Source organism: Amyelois transitella, chromosome 8 (assembly GCF_032362555.1).
Source record: "Amyelois transitella isolate CPQ chromosome 8, ilAmyTran1.1, whole genome shotgun sequence".
NCBI lineage: Eukaryota > Metazoa > Arthropoda > Insecta > Lepidoptera > Pyralidae > Amyelois > Amyelois transitella.
In genome coordinates, this window is record NC_083511.1 from 6235420 (window position 1) to 6251897 (window position 16478).

At 32.2% G+C, this 16478-nt stretch overlaps 1 protein-coding gene and 1 non-coding gene across 2 annotated transcripts in view; both read right to left on the reverse strand.

Moving 5' to 3' along the window:
* Positions 1–16478, reverse strand: part of LOC106136933 (monocarboxylate transporter 10) — a 96008-nt gene that overhangs the window by 40404 nt on the left and 39126 nt on the right. The window lies entirely within an intron of this gene.
* Positions 11375–11446, reverse strand: Trnag-ucc (transfer RNA glycine (anticodon UCC)). Its single transcript has one exon. It is a non-coding gene; the product is annotated as a tRNA-Gly (tRNA).

Sequence of the window (16478 nt, forward strand, 5' to 3'; positions counted from 1 at the left end):
ATAATAATAACGAAGTTTAAATTTGAATTGAAGTATGGTTTCAATTTTATATGTAACAGAATGTTACATGTACGGGCTGTGACATATTGTCAAACAATAATTCTTTTAGGAAACGATTAATGACTGAACAAATTTTGTATAACCGGGATGTAGCTAAAAATACATAGTTACTCTACGTACGTGTTGGAAATGCATCTAAATGTCAAACAAATAAAGTTCAAGTTGAAATAACGGAGATGCTTCACTGATGTTTTTTAAATAGATACTAACTAACTAAATGTAATTATTTTTGCTGTCAACAGCATGTATTTGCCTAAATAAAATATAGTATAAGTAGACATGATTTTTAGTATAATAAGTAAAAGTTGGAATGAATGAGACATCTATCACACACACACTGAAATTACTCAACAAATTTCTCTAAATTGCATATATTTAGGTGAATTTTGTTATAATTACGTAGGCTATAAGCAGAAGTTTTAAAACTTCTTCTAATTACGTACATATTTTCCTTTTGGCAAAGCTACATGAAACTTTTTGTTTAAGTATAGCATATGAGAGGTAAGCTGACCAATATAATGTGATCTATATCATAAGTTGTGTCATAAAAGTCATATTACATTACCATTATCAATTGTATTTGAAGTACAATTTACTTCGGCAATTTTTTTAGACGGACTATATATATATTCTAACCTTTCAATTTTTATGAGTTGTTGTTGTTGAATTTTCATGTTGTTGAAGTCAAGTGGGTGTGGGTAGGTAATCAAAGTATCGCCACGGCATATTAAAATAGATTTTACAAAATATATTTTTTTAGGTGGAAGAATTTTTTTTTCTGATGTCGAAATGTGTAACCGCCTAAAAGTAACTAATTTGACTTAGTTAACAATATGTTACTATTTTTTCAATACTATCTCTGTCTATTAAAGATTTTGCATTATAACCCAAAAATATGGCTTCCTTACTTAAAAACACATCAGTCAAAGTTAATCTTCAAATACATATTCTGCTAGTACTAACAGCTATTGTAGGAGTTTGTTAACTAAAATGTACTTTGAATTCTAATTGAAAAAAAATCACGTCTTATCTGGCCTTATTATAGAATTTTACTGTTTTTTTGGCTAGGAATAAACTTAATATCAAGTTGCAAAGAAAGCGATAACACGTTATATGAAAAGCACTAATGTCTAAAGTATTCGCGTTTTAAAGCTAATAACTGTTAATGTGATCGGGACTTATAATGTCATGAGAAAGCACTAGTGTAATATTTTATCTCAAATTTAGTGCAAGACGTCACTCATTAATTTACCACTCATTGTTTACTCCCATTTGTGTCATAAAACTGCCATCATTAATAACGAAAGTTTTTTCAAGATTAAGATATAATAGCAACCAACCTTCTGGCACTTTTGTTTTGATTTTTAAATTAATGTAATCCATTATTCTTGCGCGCAAAACGCCCACCGTTTATAAATTGAGAGTTAATTACAAACAAAATCTCTTTTTAAAAGTTACAAAAGGAAATGTCGGGTTGAAGAGTTACTTCACCAGCTTCTTATCTTTGTTCTGCTGATTGAATGTTAATTATGTAGTATTGTTTTTATTTTTTGGCTTAATTATAAATGTAATGTCACGTCAAAGAATTATTTGCAAGTGACAATCAGATAATATAAATATTTTAAACAACTTTTTCTCATCTGAGCTTAATCCCGGTTTCATCCATAGACATAAAGTTTATAGAGGTCTTTCATGACTTCTTGGCGCAGATGTTGTTAATTATAAAGGAACAAGCTTTTACTCGCGGTTCCGCTCATGATTATTTAACGCCACCTACAAAAGAATACAGGTTTTTTGCAAATCTCACAGGAACTACATATAGTATTTACCTGAATAAAAGGTAACCTGTGACCTTTTCCAGACTTTTTAACATTACTTGGAATTTAATGACGATTAAGTAAGTAACGATTGAAAAGGTTAAAAAAAAAACAAAAACTTTTTTGCGCATTGTAATATTAGTGAGGATAGTTGGAATGCACTACAACATAATGTACCTTATACTAATATAGTGTTATAAAAACCTCCAAACTATCCAAATACTTCACAAGTGGCACATGACTGACGTGTTTTTGATTTCAAAGCTTGGAATTTAATATCACCACATCCGCACATTAGCTGGCAAAATTCGTGGCATTATTATACTCAATAACATCTTTCCGCAAGATCACATTTAGCAAAATTTATTCGAATCCCACATACGTAATTCTTTTTCGGTCATAGAATATTTAAGTATGTATCGACTATGCTTTGTGCCAAACAGATATCGATTACATTATACATATGTATTCAACGTTAAATGACTTCAAATATAAATGTAGAGGAGATAGCGTACCTATGAACGTATTTTGATTTATATACTATTTATTTTTGGTTTGGTCATGTAGAGAGGATGGGTAAAAGCAGATTGATTAAGCAAATATACAAGGAGAGTGTGGAGGGAAAGGTCGGAGTGGGAACGCTACACAAACGTATCCTGATAAAAATAAAGATGTCCTGGCGAATGGTCAGGTCAAGAGTACCCGAAACCGCCGAGCATGCATGAAGAGTTATGAATGTGGATGAAGCGAAAGAAGTATGCAGAGATCATGGCAAGTGAAACGATGTAGTCTCTACCTACCTCTTAGAGATTACTTCAAAATGAAATAGAAACTATTAACTAACAAGCAAAATAAATTACATTACATTTCTACATCTTGACTTTCGTCTAAATATTTTTTCATGCAATCAGTTTAATATTGGCTATAAGGTAGTAAGGTAGCCGAGTTTATTTGGGTGGCCTACTGCGGCTTAGTCCTGACTGTTTTTATAACAATTGTTGATCTGACCTACATCCCGTTCGTGTTTGCTCTTGTGTTTCTACTCCTTGTGTAGTGAGTAGGCACTCACTACAATCAAACTACAATCTACTATACATAGGCATGTATAGTAGATTGTAGTTGACAAATTTATATATGTCTATACCTATATTTTCCTCATCTGAGTGGGTGTTGGACCTTAGGTTTAAAGCGACGGTTTAAAGCTCCTACTTTCGCTGTGATTTTTTGCTGATGCTTCGCATCTTCATTTTTAGACCCTTGAATATTCTAAGTCTCTGTCCAATATTTAATTACTTTCAAGCCAAAGTGTAACTTACCCAAAACTTATATTTTTAATTATTTAATCAAATTCTTAATATATACTTAATTACTAACACTTATACCAAAATTATCGTTTTCGCTATTTTTAATTTGACAGTGACAGACACCCTACAGTTTTTAACTTCCACTTTATTTAACCTGTATTTTAATTATTAATGTTTTTATTTTAATGTAGAGACATTTGTTGTGATAAAATTTATCATTGTCATTATTTTTATTTCAACAAGTCGTTTCTAGTTTTCTTGACCACTCATGAAATGCCGTAAATCGGGATGGCAACACACACAGGCCCGGGAGACAAATAACAGCAGTTTCATTAGCAAAGAAATGCGCGGTTAACAAAATTGGACGCCATTTTTCGTTGTAATGCCCGATCTCTATTTAATTCGAGTACTCCGTTGGAGGCTTGCCATAGCAAATGAGTGGAATACTGACTTAAGAATGATGCTATTCAATTATTTTTATTTTGTAATTTTAAACACTGAATTGAGATTTTGTTTGCTTTCGTTTGTTGGAAAATCTCTATTATTCTTGCTCTTTATTACCTATATATTTTTTCAAGCATGCAAGCCTAAAATGATGAAACCTGACAGACAATGACAGCCGAAATTATTTAGTGCGTAGGAAACAATGCTTAACGAAAATTTTACATATACATGCCAAATTTTTCTTTACACGAACTGAAAAAAAACAGAAATTTGCACGAACGAAAATGCGGCAAACTAGTAAATACTAAAAAATATAAGTGCTTAATGTGTGTAACGGGAAACCAATTTCCCGCAAAGTAATTATGAAGCAAAACCAAACACGTCTCGGAACTTTCATTACTCGTTAAATTACCAAATTAATCGTGCTTTATGAACAAAAATAGCATTGATTGCTATGAAAAATCGTTTAAACAGCTTCGGTGCCTCACGCTACTACGTTTTGAAAGCTAAGGTGTCCTACACACCAGTAATTTGGGGATTATTTACGGCTCACAAATTGTCCGTCTTGGCGAATTTATCGGCAATTATAAATTCTGACACTTGCCTCGCGGCTTGCTGTAACGTGTGAAGGTATGAACGCCGACGACGGCCCACAAATACCGTAATATCTTCATCCATGTATGTTTAAAAAATTATACATTTATTTATTGCAAGTCGATTTATGAGAACCTCCTTTGTCATTTTCAACAATATTATTATACAGCTTAATATTTAGAGTCATACTTAGCACTGAGTTAAGATACGATATTCATACCGAGGACTGTGAAGTTAGATGAAGGATTGTTAATTGTTAAAAAAATGGGAATAAGTTTACGTAAAATTTAAGAAAAATGAACCATGCCACACTTCCTATGACAAACACAAATACGTAAACAAAACACTACACGGTGGCTATTGACATATCCACATATTCAAATAGTCTATGACAGAGGAGGTAAGAGTAAATATTTGAGGTTAACAGCATAGAATTTTACTTCGTACCAAACCAACCAAGTTAGAGACAACTCTCGTTTTTTTATAATTTTATTTAAATAAACTACAAATCAGTGTAGCGCGACGTTATATATACAAAAAAATCAAATGTAATTCTTATCACCGAAATGATAAAACGAAGAAATAATTTTAAATAGTGGCCGTGCTAGCTATAAAACTAACTAAGTGTCAGTCTTTATGGCTACTTACAAAAGAAACGGCGGCGTGTAGCGTAAATTTGATTTCCCTCGGTCGACGCGATCAAGGCATTTCAATAACATTTAAGTGCAGCAATAACATCAATGTTCGGATGATCCCGAAAGTCCCGAATCACATCTCGGGCCATAAGAAAGCAATGTTTGTGTTGCACGCATAGGGAATTTAAAATGTGATTTGGCACACGTGCTCCGTTTTTATTAAATTCCAACAAAATTTGGTGCAAATGTGTTTCAAATGTTACTCGTATATGTTTTCACAAAATTAAGACGTTTTGATTTTACAATATAAAGTAGGGAAAATAGCAGGACGATAGTGAAAATGAAATAGGATTTATTACTTATTCTTGAAATTAACACGAATTATTATTAGCCACTTATGTTCTTTCTAGAGGTGAAGACGTAACCGGGACTAACGCCAGAAGGATGAAGATTTAGGTAATATTATTTTTTATAAGAAATTCATTTTCTAAATTTAATATAAATTACAAACACATCATTCACGCATGATTTGATTAAACCTTTCTAAGATTTTCAAATTAATTTAACTCTTAAATAAATATAGATTTCAAAACACATCATTCACGTACTGGTTTGAGTGTGTTTAACAAGCTGGGAATTAGTTTCTGTCACTCGGCGACAAATACGAATCTCCTGAAACAGGCGTATTTATGTTAATATCCTGTCACTTCGGACGGGTTGTAAAAATAAAGTGGCCGAAAGCATTTATTGGGACACGAAATAAGTGGCAACCTCACACGTGGTGTTATATTATACAGGATTCATTATAATTAGTTATTTTATTACAACAAATGTTAAACAGTGACTACACTGATATGGTTGGGGACCACGATCAAAGGGTCAGAAGGCTAAATAATAACAGGGCCAAAGATTGGATATTGCATTGATGGTAACTAAAATTGAATGAATATTCCAATTATTATTTTTTCGCTTAAATATGCACATTTGAACATAAAAAAAATAATATAGGTAAAATGTCGATGTTTATTAGTTAAAAAATATTCCATTAATTGATAAATTACTTACTAAAAACACGTTTCAAATCTTTAGTAAATACATGTTTCGGCAAAACGTAACCAACCTGTCGTATTGGAAAGGTAATTATGTAAAGCGCATTGGACACTGGCGCGCTTGCTCGCAAAAGATAAACGATTTAATTCCGGCAGAGTCCTGCCAGACCATGTAGGTGCTTTGTGACTTTTATTAATGACAATTTTTCAATTACTATGAATCACATTTTTCGGAAAATAAAATTGATTCATTCATTCATATAATCACGTCTTTATCCCTTGCGGGATAGACAGTGCCAGCAGTCTTGAAATACTGGCAGGCCACGTTCAGCTGTTAGGCTTAATGAAAGAATTGAGATTCAAATAGTGACAGGTTGCTAGCCCATCGCTTATAAGAAGAATCCCAAGTTTATAAGCCTATCCCTTAGTCGCCTTTTACGACATCCATGGGAACGAGATGGAGTGGTCCTATTCTTTTTTTTATTGGTGCCGGGAACCACACGGCGCTACTACTTTACTTTTATATAAAACAATTTTCTATTTTTAAGAACCCGAACGCCCTCGCAGCTGAAATAAGTGGAGGTATTTTCTACTTATTTCCAGGGTCCACATCCAGTCGATTTAATTCCCATTCTGTCTAAGAACGTCTTGCGCTCGACGCGACTTTAATTAATGGTGTTTTTTTAAAATTCCTTCCTCGTGCAGAACACTGCGATTAATACCAGAGCAGTCGTTGTCAGTTCGGAATTAGCCGGTTTGGTAGTTGTTTGCAGACTAGTGAAAAATTTTGCCGCTTCACTTACGAATTCTGGACGTGATTGGTAAAGAGACTCAATGTCCAAAGCAAACATGTCTGAAATTCATAAACAGTCCTAATAAAATGCGTACTCGAATGGGTATTACTACAGGAATGGTTTAATTTGTTTAAAATGAATTGAACGACAATTTTATGAAAATTGGATTGGATAAAGATGTGTATGTACCTAAACATGGACTTTAGTTTTATTTTCATGTCCTACTTAACTCTTGTTTCATAAGCTTGTTCGTTAAAAAATAAAGTAGCCCCAAAACAATCCCTTTGTTTTTGCCTTGTTTTCTATTTACCAACCATCTCACCGGAAAAACAAACAATATGTTTTCTGGGAGAAATTGATTTGGTTCGCCCTACAATATTATAACTTTGTTTCCTTCACGTCAAAAATAGCATATTTGCGTTTATCGACCAGAAGATATATTATATTTGTTTACATTAAAGTGCATTTACTGGTAGCAAGCAGATGCTTGTCGCTATATTATTCGGAGAGGAATAAAAAGTTGTGTTAAAAATGACTTATGCAGGCTTATCATAATTCATGTAGGGACATCCGATGAGGGGATGTACGAGTACATAGCGGTTAACGATCGATCTTGCTGACAAATGCATGTGGTGGACTAAACACAGAGATAATGTTTATTTATTATACATTAAGTAGCGACCTAACTAGGATTCTTCATTCAAATTATACATAGATTATTGGAAAATTTATTTTACTAAGGCATAGGCTGGTAATTGATTCATATTTATTACTTTATCTCCTGCCGCCAATGGCACATCTTATAAATTGAATATTCCGTCTCTGTAAAGTCTCAAAAACTCCGTAAAGTAAAACGTCGCGAGCGTGAAAATACGACACTTTAATAAAAAACAAACTTTCTTACCATAGATGACCTGAAATTAATTAATAAAATGTTCTTTTTTAAGTAACATATTAGAATACGTATATATATAAATAAATAAGGTTATTATATTTGAGTGTTTAAAATAAAAAGAATGAAGAAAGGACTAGAGGATACCAATGTATAAATCCTACATCCTACAGGTACCTATCGTTTGAGCGCGATTGATTCAAAGAAAATAATTACTTTTAATAGTTGGTCCAGTTCTTTTCATACCAAATTCAAAGAAATATTTTGAAACTTATAACTGTGCATAATAAAAAAATAATTTAACCTGTTGAATTATAGCTTTAATTATGGGTATATTTAATGGGTTAAAAGTTATAGGCACAAGCTCCCATATACACATGAGGCGGCAGATGAAAATTACTCGGATTTGAACTTTAGACACGGTGCTCTCAACCCATTAAATACCATCAATCTTGCCATGTTCACGCCAGCATATTTATTAGCATTTAAACCTGGTCGTTTATTTTAATATCGTTCACGCGGTCTTGATGAAATCGAAATATCGAATGATAAATTTTGTAAATATCAATCAAACCACGCCAATAATTTTCACAGCATTTCAATGATTGCATTTTACTTTTTAACTTACTAGTCATTGAAAAAATACTTTCTTTTTACAGCATATATTTATTTTATTTTTAAAATATAATGATTAGTAAACTTGACTTTATTGCACATAAAGGCATATAATAATAAGTACTGACGAACAGAAAACTCAAATTAAGTGATAACTAAATAAATATTACACAGGACAATTGACACAGATCGAGTTAGCCTTGAAGCAAGTTTCATACTTGGGTTACCAGATACCAACTCAACCATACTCTTTCTTATAATAACATCCAAACCCTGGCTGGGATTTGAACCTCGGACGTACTGTGTCACAGACAAGCGTATATTACCGCCTCATAGGTCGTCCAAAAACGGAGGCCTTATTGCATCATACAATGTAATCTAGGCAGCCTTACATATAACACTTTAAAACAAAACCAGGAAATTCTTCAGCGATGCTACTTATTTCGATTAAAATCCCGTGATCTACTTAAGCGGTTCGTAATGTGGAATTATTCTACATACATAAATGTCTGATTACTCCCACGCCCCTTGGTTTTTACTGATGTCTGTTTTTGTTCGAAACAAGAAACTCAATAAATTGTACCTCGATCGTGTTATACTCACGCATACTTATATGCACAATCAAATAACAGTGATTACTCATTATGTTGGACATTTTGTACAAGATAACAACCAACAAAGTGTTACAAGCATCAGAACAGAAAGGCAGTGAAAGAGCTTCTCGTTTCCGACTAAATGTTATTAATCAACATATTATTATCATTTATTTTTAAAGTACTGAAGGTTTTATGTACCTACCAATGTATTTTTGTTTTCTTTTATGTCACCTATGGAAAGCAACCCGGTGTTCATATTTCGTCCATGCTTCCATTGTTATGTTACCCGTATTGAATCGTAGTTTCACATCCCCTTGCTTTAATATGCAGATTGATTTCTCTCACCGTAAGAACATCGGTTAGCACATTATTTCTTGTAAAATACATAATAAAATATTTATTGTTATTAGTATATGCAACATATTTAATGTTAATTACACAGTTAGCTAGTGATAGATAATTACGTCGGATTAAGATAGAAGAGTTCGATGAACCGTCATTGTTAAAAAAAAACAACTATTCGTGTCGACGTGTTATTTATTACGAATTCCCTATAGCCGAAAAACTTATAAGATAACATCATTGCTACGAATATCACCAAATAAAGCGAAAAGTTCACTAGACAGTAGGTAAGAATTATAGCAGAGTTTCAACAAATTTTCTTAGGGATAATTAAACCAAAATATTTATTACTAGTCGCAAGGGACATTGTTTCATAGTTTAATAAATTTATAGCCAAGGTCTTATCAGTTTTACAGGGTTCTTGTCTTTATCTAGTTGTCATAGCCAACTTAATAACAAATATAACTTTTATGTTAAAAGATGCATGATAAAACTATGCATGAATATGTTAAATTTATAAGCAGCGGCTGATTTTAACTGACATAAAAATAAATAATTTAATTTGAATTGAATTGAAGAGGCCTGAATTTTTTCAATATAAGATATACTACTTAATTTAAAAGTACTTAGATTCGAGTATGTAAGGAATTTTAAAACATCTTACAGTCAGAAGAAGTTAGTGGAAAAAGTCAAAAGCCGATAAAACATTTAAGTGAGGTGGCCGTCATTGTAAGTTCATTAAAATCATCGCAAAATGTGGAGCATGTAGAAAGTAGACTCACTTGAATAAAATATTCTAGCAGTGCTTTGCTTTATTATATACTCCTTGTATGTATATTCATTAAAATTAATTACTTTATACAAAGTTATAATTATTTTTTGCGTGCCTTAATCTACAATGAAATGTTTTGTTTTTTTTTTAAATGACGTGGTATATGTACATTCATATAGAGAAAGTTATATTTTACATACAAAAGGATTTGTTTATAGTTTTGCGGGTGCAATCTTACTTGTTGATGTATGGTCGTTCCCGCGGCCGTAAAACAGTCTTTAAATTTTTATCACATTTCTAACATACTTACATAATATTACGTCTTTATCTCTTATGGGGTAAACAGAGTCAACAGGCTCGAAAAGATGGCTGAAAGCCCATGTCCGGCTGGATGGCTTTATAAGGGTTACGAGCATGAGCTCGTAGATGATGACATCTAAAAGATGAATTTTAAGTACCTAATTATATTTGTAGTTTCATAATTTTAGATAGATATTCTTCTGTATTGTCCATTTCTCTCTTTCGATCGAAGATAACACGACAGCCGTGGCTTGCCGCGTGTTAATTTACGCATTAGCGAGCTTAAAAAAGAAAATAAATATAAAATCAAGCCCAGAGGCGTTATATTACGGACAAGATTTTTTCGTTATCTGACAGAGAACAGTTTGATGGCTCTGAAAAGTTGACCAGTCATGCTGATAATGGTGGATAATGTCTAAGTAATGGACTATAAAATCAACTGATATTATTGAAGATATAAACTATCTGTTTTTATTGAATGCAGAACATTTCTTTATCTCTCTTTTCACATCAACGGTCTTAATCTCCAATATTACATACACAGGTTATAAATTATGTGTATCACAAAATAATAAGTATTTGCTTATGCTTATTGCCTTTTTGTTTGTGATTGAAAGATCAATGTTAAAAAAAGCCAAGATATCGAATTTTTTTTCGAGGTTTTCTAATGAGAATTTTTTATAAGAAATGTTACTGTCGGTGAATGTCAAACTATGACTAACACTGTTTTTAATCATAAAATATGTAGGATACGGAAAGTGGATCGAACGCCTGTAATATAATGTACTGAACTATAGCCGAAGTCGTTGTCGACGCCCTTTACCTTAAGAATTAATTGGTACTTAAACAATCTAAGTTCTATAAGTTCTCTTATTAAAAGTTTGAATACAGAGATCTAGAAAGTACTCGTAGTCATAATTTTTCTTCTAGATAAATTGCTATGCGGACCTTTTTAACTAGTTTCTTACATTTACTTACAATAAAATAATATTTGCATAAAATGTTCTAAAAATTAATGTAAAATGTAACCGAAACGGTCTAAACTGTAATGCAAAATTAGTTTTTTGTTAATTGATTCTTATTTTTATACTATATATAAGTATAATGGTAGAAACAATTTTCAAAAAAAAAAACATCGTAAAATAAGTATAAAAAAAATGTGCGTTGGCCGGGAATCGAACCCGGATCAACTGCTTGGAAGGCAACTATGCTGACCATTACACCACCAACGCACTATACTCGAGTTTTCTAAACTATAATGGCATTATTTAACAAGACTGATTAAAGCATGACGATGAATAATTTTTTATCGTAGTCAGCATAGGGTTTATCATAATAATTTCTTTAACATTACGTTACACAGTATTGGTACTAGTTTTCGTTGGCGTGACAAGTTCAAAATCAAAACCATTAAACAATACTATGGTCTCATCAATTTGATAATCCATTAATTAATAATCGAAAATTCATTTCTTGGGTTTAGTTTCAAGTCGTAAGATCCATACTTTTCTTTTTTATAAAAAATATAGTTTAACATATTTTTAGCAGATTCATGTGCACATTATTTAAACTAAAGTTTTATCATCTATTTTTAAAAGATGCACAGCACATGCAATGTGTCAAACTGCATTATGCGCAGTCACGAACAATCATTAGAATGCACACTGCACAGTTTCGTGTACGAGTAGGTAAGGAACGTAAGGTTTACAATTCAGATACCTAATTCGATGTTTGTACAGGTGGCAAGAGCGATTTAGTGCTACCGTATACGTGTTAATTCTATGGTATTAAAATTGTTTGTTCGTTTGTAAACTCTTTATTGCACATAAACATTTATATAAGAAATGACAAAACATTTATTGTATTTAGAAGAAATATAAAGGAAAATCTATTATTACAAAAGGGCAGCGTACATAAAATCATTGAGGATGCGTTATAATAATCAATAAATTTCTTAATAATAAGTGCCTGTGTACCTTGTGTGTGTGTGTGCCGTGCACTGTGTCCTAAGGTGTGGTAGGATGCGTAGAGAATAAAAAAGAAAAATTATGATAAATTTCATCACAAAACTGCAAGGTGCCAGATAGCTTCAAGATAACATTTTTAACTAGATTGATGTATTTTTTCATGCTTTTTGTTCTGTCTCGACAGTGATGTGTGAAGAGATGGTTATCAGTGACAGGGTACTTTGTGACTGCAGTATGCAAGTGGAATGTCTTTAAGAGATGAATGTTTCTTTTAAGTTCTAGGGTTAGGTCTGTCATCTAGATTTTTATTAACTAGCAATCCGTGACTTGGTTCACAGGAAAACGAATCGAAGCAACAGTTTTTGCGTGGTGCAAGTACACACAAACAAACAGACTTAAAAATTTTATAATCACCTATTTGGCTTCTTTTTCATAAACAGATGCCCCATACCTATTGGTTTTTTGGCAATAAGTATCTTTTCAGTACATAATTCAAGTCGCTGGTTTGGATACAACAATTTTATTATAAATTTGGATGCAAGGATATGGATAGAGGTTTTCATCTTCTATATTATCGACGATTGATTAATCAAGATGGAACAATCTTCGGAATAAACATAATTGAAACAACAACAAAATATCGAGAACCATTTGCTTCACCGTTCGCTTACATTGGCTTGGGATTGGGACTAGGGATAAGTTTCGTTTCACATTTATGTTAAGAGAAAGCCTATAGACGAATACCATTACCTACCGAAATAAGTTTCGTAGTTTTCTTTAATTTCGAATAAGTTATTTCATACCTACGTTTATTTTCAAAGCCAATTCAATATAAACATGTTGATATTGCATAGGTAAGTATACATTTGTGCCGTATGGTTCCCGGGACCAATACAAAAAAGGACCACTCCATCTCTTTCCCATGAATGTCGTAAAAGGCAACTAAGAGATAGGCTTACAAACTTGGGATTCTTTTCTAGGCGATGGGCTAGCAACCTGTCACTATTTGAATCTCAATTCTATCATTAAGCCAAATAGCTGAACGTGGCTATTCAGTCTTTTCAAGACTGTTGGCTCTGTCTACCCCGCAAGGGATATAGACTTGACCATATGTATGTATGTATGTAAGTATACATTTCTAATTATATAATCATAATTATTAAACCTGGTCTCAATTGTGTGCTCGGCGACAAGACTATCCTTAAAAATATAATGAGTATGGGAAAAATTACACATGTTGAGATAGACCCAAAGAAAGTTCGAGACTTGTGTTATATATGCATTTATTTGTTTTATATTACAATAAAGATATTTACAAACAAACTTAATCAGACATTGACAACCCTGTTTGTTGTTTTGAACTTGTCTTTGTAATCAGATAGCAAACGCCTGTTACAAATGAGAGGTGAGCCAATAAAATTTAGAGTTGTTACAAGTGACACGTTACACTTTTGGAGATAATAATCTTAACAGTAAGCTTAACCTCATAAACATTTCGAAAATATGTAACGTCAAGAAAATAATTTAGCTGAAAAGTGGTTGACACTCGTCTTAAATTTTCCTTTAGGTGAGTATAAATAAAGCGTTGGAGGGGAAAGCCATAGGCTGACATACCTTGAACGTGATAAAGTCGGGGACTTTCTGGTGAAAAGTCAAGGCAAGAGTACCTACCCTGAACGAACGAGCCAGCTTGACATAGACTAATGTGAATGAAGCAAAAGCAGTTAGCAGGAATAGAGGTAACTAGAAAAATGTCCTACGGAAAAAGGCGAAACAAATTTAAGTAGGTACCTATGTTTATAAAAAGCAAGCAAATAAATACAACGTAGTAGGATGTAACTTGGAACTCGCATTCAAAGAAAGTACAAGTAAGTTTGCTATGTTTGATTTCACAACTTTGAAAACTCTCTTTAGGTATCTTATCTTTGTCTTTAAATTCACCGTTCGCAAACTTTATCTGAGAAATGACCTAATAGCTACAATAGCTGTTTATAAAAAACGTCTTATCCGCTAGATAAATAAGGTAAGAATACTTAGTTAAATTAAATGCAAAAAATATTTTTAAGAAATGTAAGAAGTTTTTTTGTATTTATGTGCGTTGCTAAATGCTTACCTAGCCTAGGCGAATTCCCGGTTGATTACTTGTTGTTATGCTCCAAAGCCCGGGGTCCAAACAAAATATCCTCATTATCTTGATCAGTTGGACACTCTCTAGCTAGAGAAACATCGGAATGTATTTATGACTACCACGATCAAGAAGTGATAAGGTCACATATTAGAGGAAATCGACCTTTTATTTGAACCATAGCAAACTAAGCCAGTGAACCCATCACTCTTAAATCCTAAAAGGCGGACAATTTAAGATATAGTAAATAATCATGCAAAATATCAATTAATCAACTATAGAACTTATGAAGATAATTATAAGGTTCTCATTTCTTCAAAAAACCGATATGACCACTGATTTCCAGTGACATTGGTCTATACGTCTTCCGCCCACTGAATAAATTATTAGGCAGAATAGACGTTTTGCACCGCCCCGTTTGGATGTAGAATATGTAAAATATTGGCAGCGTGTTGTATCTATATGAAGCAGTACAAAAAGTACTATAAACTCATCGAGGATTTCTAACCGTCAAAGTTACAAAAGAAGCAAGGAAACTCATCGTCATAACTACTCGTATTATGTACTTAGTGGTCGACATTTAATTAGATACTTAGTTGAATCTATTTTCAGTCTAGTATAGTCCTTCTTATTATTTAAAGTAGTTGAGATACATATATTCAATTTGAGCCACGTGCTGCATTAATTAATGAGTAGGTCTTTATTTATAAAATTGTCATTTCATGGCATTGAAGTACTTCTTGAAAAGTAAGCGTATTAATAACTGACTCAATATAAATCTCAAAAATATCAAAACTTTTTTCATTTGTCTCCTAGATTATTAAGAAAATATAATGAAAATCGAGATCAAACTATGTACTTATACCTTTTTTCATTTTAATTTAATACAGATGCCAAAATAACGGTTACAATTTTTGTGTTTCTCCAATTTAACTGTATTTTTAATGTAATCTGATATATATATCTCCATTTGAAAAAGGACCGAATTCGTTTTTGATTTAATAATGTACATAATTTTGGTTATGAAATTAAATTATCCCTCATTTGTTAAGAGCTAAAACACACATTAACTTTATTTGGTCCTCATTTATTAAACATATTATTTTACTTTTTAAATGATTAAAAATGTTCTCCAATTTCGTAAAAATAAACAGTTTATCAGAATATTTGCATAAGATCGGAGCCTCCAATAATTTAATTATAATTATGCCCTAAGGGCGCGAGTACACGCTGCCTATCTTATGAGTTTTTACATGTTTACTGATAAACTGCTCTCGTGAAATGGTTTTATTTAATTTATTCATATTTTGTAAAGTATTATACTAGGCAAATTTTTCGGCACTTCTAGTCTTTCAAATAACAATTCAGGACGTAGTGAATTTGCATCAACATGTAAGTATAATTTTATCGAATAAATTAATTTTATGATAAAGCAAATACTTAAAAGAGACATTGGAATTTAAATAAACATCATTATAATTCTGTTAAATCGAGTTCAGTCTCGGCGAAAGTACAGGCCCGGTAGCATTTGTTTGGTAAAGCCCGTCACACACATACCTATAATATGCTTTATAAATATGCCCTGCTACTTATATTATTAGAAGACTGCACACGCGGCTTCTATTCTGTTTTAGCATTCATTAGGTCTGTACGTGTGCCAAGATAACTATGGATAATGGATCGTTGCATTCAACTAATAATAAGTAAATAAAAGCAAATCATTATTGAACTCCAAAAAATTAACATGGTATAACCCAGTTGCTTTTTAAACACCAGTTAAATGGTATGGTAATTTTTTTCAAAGAAATCTAAAGACGAAAATGAAAAATATTTTTGGTATATCCTAAACAAATTGATCTTCCATCATTTTCTGACAAACTTCCGATAAGTAATTGTTTCCAGCTGAATGTTACTCCGGTGTTTCAAAGTCATATAGAAACTAAAATGAATGTTATTAATTTTAAAACATAATTCCTAAACATTATTTTATATTTACGTGTGCGCCAGGTTTATGGCCTGTCCTACACTTTATCTCCATGACATCTAGAGCCATTTACGACATGCAACGGTGTCGTTTGCGAATTCTTTTATAAATGAGTTTATTAAAAAGTTATCTGATATCCGAATATTCGATCGCATGACAACGCATGTATGTCCGTTTCTTAAAAACGA